Here is a 4846-nt window from a genome sequence, read left to right as displayed (position 1 = left end):
TGACTCGGATTTTAAGTTTGACAAACAGATCAGTTCAGTTCTGCAGAAAAGTTTTTTCCAACTGCGGCAGGTAGCTAAGCTCAAGCCAGTGTTATCCAGACCCAACCTTGAAACATTAGTCCATGCCTTCATCACAACCCGTCTGGACTATTGTAACTCACTTTATGCTGGGGTCAGTCAGGCGTCCATTTCACGTCTCCAGCTCGTCCAAAATGCAGCTGCTCGGCTTTTAACTGGTACACGTAGGTCTGAGCACATCACACCTGTTCTGTCCTCCCTTCACTGGCTTCCTGTGCGATCCAGAATCGACTTCAAGATTCTCCTCCTGACATATAAGTGCCTAAATGGCCTCGCACCCCTGTACCTCTCCGAGCTCCTGGAACCATATGTTCCGTCTCGGGCCCTGAGATCATCGGACCAGCTTCTTTTGGTTGTTCCAAAATCACGCCTGAAGCTCCGAGGGGATCGAGCTTTTTCAGTCAGAGGTCCCAACCTGTGGAACAACCTGCCCCTCAACATCAGGCAGGCCTCCTCCCTCCTGATGTTCAAATCCCTCCTTAAAACGCACCTGTTTGCTCTGGCGTTTAATACTGTGCGAGTTAGTTTATATTGTTCTGTGTACCTCATTTTAAATTCTGTTGTTTTATGATTGACATTTATTTTTACTTCTTGTTTTTCCTTAGTGTGATCATTAGTGTGTGTTATTGCTCCAGTAATTTTAATTCTGTATGATGTTTTTGTTTTGCTGCCTATGTTTTGCTACATTTCTGTTAAGCACTTTGATAACAGTTTATCTGTTTTAAATTGTGCTCTACAAATAAAGATGACTTGACTTGACTTGACTTTTCCATTCCTGAGGCATTTTCTCACCCTCAAATATGCCATTGAATATTTGAGTCAAAAATCTCACTGCCATCTCTCCAAGACGTTTCCAAACCTCTACTGGTATATCATCAGGTCTTACTGCCTTCCCCTTCTTCATTCTTTTCAGAGCTTTCTGGACTTCACCCTCACTAATCTTTCCCACTTCCTGGTCCACAGTTTCTATGACCTCTACTCTTTCATTCTCTTCATTCATTAGCTCCTCAAAGTACTCCTTCCATCTTCCCGTCATACTCTCCTCATTTCTTAGAACATTACCATTCGTATCTTTAATAAGCCTAACCTGCTGCACATCCTTTCCAGCCTGATCCCTCTGTCTTGCCAATCGGTACAAGTCCTTCTTGCCCTCTTTAGTGTCCAGTCTCCCATACAACTCATCATACACCCTCTGCTTTGCCTTAGATACTTCCCTCTTTGCTCTATGTCCCATCTCCTTATATTCCCGTCTCCTCTCTTCAGTCCTCTCACTGTCATATTTCTTCTTGGCTAATCTCTTTCTTTGAACGGCGTCCTGCACTTCACTTTTCCACCACCAGATTTCCTTATCCATTCTCTGTCCAGATGACACACCAAGTACCTTCCTACCTGTCTCTCTAATTACTGTTGCTGTAGTAGCCCTGTCATTTGGAAGCTCTTTCTTACTACCCAGAGCCTTTAACAGCTCCTCTCTGAATTTCTCACAACATTCTTCCTTCTTCAGCTTCGACCATTTGGTCTTCTTTTCTGATTTTATTCTTTTTCTCTTCTTCACAACAACAGCCATTCTACACACAACCATCCAATGCTGTCTGGCCACGCTCTCCCCTGCCACAACCTTACAGTCTCCAATCTCCCTCAGGTTTCCTCTTCTACACAGAATGTAGTCGACCTGTGTACTCCTTCCTCCACTCTTATAGGTCACTTTATGTTCCTCCCTCTTTTGGAAATAGGTATTGACTATAGCCATTTCCATTCTCTTGGCAAAATCCACCACTATCTGTCCTTCTTGGTTTCTTTCCTTGACACCAAACCTACCCATCACTTCCTCATCCCCTCTGTTTCCTTAACCAACATGTCCATTCAGGTCTGCTCCGATCACCACTCTCTCCTCCCTGGGAATACTCTCTATCACTTCATCCAGATCTTTCCAAAATGCATCTTTCTCCTCCTCATCACATCCAACCTGTAGAGCATAAACACTAACGATGTTTAGCATCAGACATTCTACTTCTACCTTCAGGCACATCACCCTATTTGACACTCTCTTCACCTCTACTACATTCTTTGCCAACTCCTCCTTTAGGACCACCCCTACCCCATTTCTCTTTCTATCCACACCATGGTAAAACAGTTTGAACCCTGCTCCAATGCTGCGAGCCTTGCTACCCTTCCACTTGGTCTCTTGGAAACATAAAACATCTACCTTCCTTCTCTGCATCATGTCAGCCAACTCTCTACCATTGCTGAGGCAGGATGATTGGCAATGCCAAACCACCACCTTCCAACATCAGTAAAGAGGAGAGGGATGCACTCACCACTCTTAGCAAGGACAAAAACATCATCATTCTCCCAGCAGACAAAGGAAGGTGCACAGTGATTTTGAACCAGAAAGACTATCATGAGAAAGTTATGACACTCCTTAGTGACTTAACTACTTATGAACCTCTGAAAAGAGATCCAGGAAGTGGTTACAAGAAGAAGTTAATAGATTGCCTGAAAAATTTGGAGCAGGACAAGGCTATTGACCGTATTCTGTACCACAGACTGTACCCAGGGGAGGCCACACCTAGTCTGTATGGTTTACCTAAAATCCACAAACAAGGTGTACCTTTAAGACCTATTGTTAGCATGATTAACTCTGTCACTTACAATGTTTCCAAATATCTGGCGTCTGTACTCATCCCTTTAGTTGGCAGCTCAGAACACCACATACATAACACCATGGACTTTGTGGATAAGGTGAGGGATGTCATCATGGAGACTGATGAAACAATGGTCTCTTTTGATGTCACATCACTCTTTACGTGCATTCCTGTTGATGATGCAGTAGAGGTGGTCAGTTTAAGATTAAAATCAGACACCACTCTGAGCAGCAGGACCACACTTTCCACAGAACAACTGTGTCAACTCTTGAAACTGTGCCTGCAGTCAACCTACTTCACATATGGGGAGCAATATTATAGGCAGAAACATGGGTGTGCTATGGGGTCTCCAGTTTCTCCTATTGTTGCCAACCTGTACATGGAGGAGGTAGAAAAGAGAGCCTTGACGTCCTTTTCAGGGACACCACCAAGTCATTGGTTCAGGTATGTTGACGACACCTGGGTTAAAATTAAATCTCAGGAAGTCCAACATTTTACTGACCACATCAACTCTGTGGATAAATACATCAAGTTCACACGAGAAGATGTAAAAAATGGCAAGTTGGCTTTCTTGGACTGTGAGGTCTCAGTCTCTGATAGAGGACATTTGCAAACCGAGGTGTACCGCAAACCCACCCACACAGACCAGTATTTGCAGTTTGACTCCCATCACCCTTTGGAGCACAAGTTAGGAGTCATCAGGACTCTGTATCACAGAGCAGACAGCATCCCCACTAGCTCAGGAGCCAGGCAGAAGGAGAAATCCTACACAAAACAGGCTCTAGAGCAATGTGGATATCCTAACTGGGCCTTCCTGAAAGCAGAGAAGAAACCCAAACAGGACTCCAGTCAGCCATCAGGTGAAAAGGAGGAACCCAGACCCAGACCAGTGGTCATTCCGTATGTTGAGGGGGTATCAGAGAAACTGAGACGTTTATTTTCTAAACATAACGTCCCAGTGGCTTTTAAACCCCAAAATACATTACGGCAAAGACTGGTTCATCCCAAAGATCCAGTCCCCCGGCACAAACAGAGTAATGTTGTGTATGCTGTTCAGTGTCAGGAGGGCTGTGATCAGTCTTACATCGGGGAAACTAAACAGCCACTGGCCAAAAGGATGGCCCAGCACAGAAGATCAACATCATCAGGCCAGGATTCTGCGGTCTACACTCATCTCCAGGCCAGCGGTCACTCTTTCAAGGATGAAGATGTTCACATCCTGGACAGAGAGGAACGATGGTTTGAGAGAGGAGTAAAGGAGGCCATCTTTGTGAAAATAAATCGTCCATCATTAAACAGGGGTGGAGGCCTCCGGGTTCAACTGTCCCCCTCTTACAATGCTGTGATTGCTAGTATCACTCAGCCCTCTGTGAGTAGTAAACAGCCATCAGTGTGCTAATGACCCATTGTTAGGCTGATGGTCCTTCTTGAGCATGTGATCAGCTGGTTTTGGTTGTAAGCAGCAAACTGGTTGATCCACTCTAAGAAGGTGCTATTAAGAGACTGAGCTGAAAACAGCACCTCAGACTGAGGAAGTCTCTTGGATGAGAGACGAAACGTTTCTAGAATTTTTTTTTTTGCTTTGTTTTACTTTTGGTTTTTTTTGAATGTCCAGAGGACCAGATTGAACTTTTTTGGATTTTTCTACCTGGATTATTGAGCATGCATCAAGAAATTTAGGTGAATGTACAAAATTCACAGCGCCAACTAATGACCTGGCATGAAAATTACAGTGGATTCGGGGGGAGGGGGATGTGTGTGATCCTGCGCATACGTGTAAACACCAAATTCGGCCGCGTCAAGACGTATTTTTTTCCTCTCAAATCCATCCATCCATCCATCTATTTTCTTCCGCTTATCCGGGGTCGAGTCGCGGGGGTAGCAGCCTAAGTAGGGAGGCCCAGACTTCCCTCTCCCCAGCCACTTGGGCCAGCTCCTCCGGGGGAATCCCGAGGCATTCCTAGGCCAGCCGAGAGACATAGTCCCTACAGCGTGTCCTGGGTCTTCCTCTGGGCCTCCTCCCGGTGGGACATGTCCGGAACACCTCACCAGGGAGGCGTCCAGGTGGCATCCTGACCCAAGTGGAGGAGTTCAAGTATCTTGGGGTCTTGTTCACGAATGAG

At 45.5% G+C, this 4846-nt stretch overlaps 1 protein-coding gene across 2 annotated transcripts in view; it reads right to left on the bottom strand.

Moving 5' to 3' along the window:
* LOC119417430 (phosphatidylinositol 5-phosphate 4-kinase type-2 gamma) overlaps window positions 1-4846 on the bottom strand; it is an 80480-nt gene that overhangs the window by 64251 nt on the left and 11383 nt on the right. The window lies entirely within an intron of this gene.

Source organism: Nematolebias whitei, chromosome 11, assembly GCF_014905685.2.
Source record: "Nematolebias whitei isolate Nwh7 chromosome 11, NemWhi1, whole genome shotgun sequence".
In the NCBI taxonomy this organism is placed as follows: domain Eukaryota; kingdom Metazoa; phylum Chordata; class Actinopteri; order Cyprinodontiformes; family Rivulidae; genus Nematolebias; species Nematolebias whitei.
Note: the sequence above shows the minus strand (reverse complement) of the source record. Positions and strands in the feature narration are given on the sequence as shown.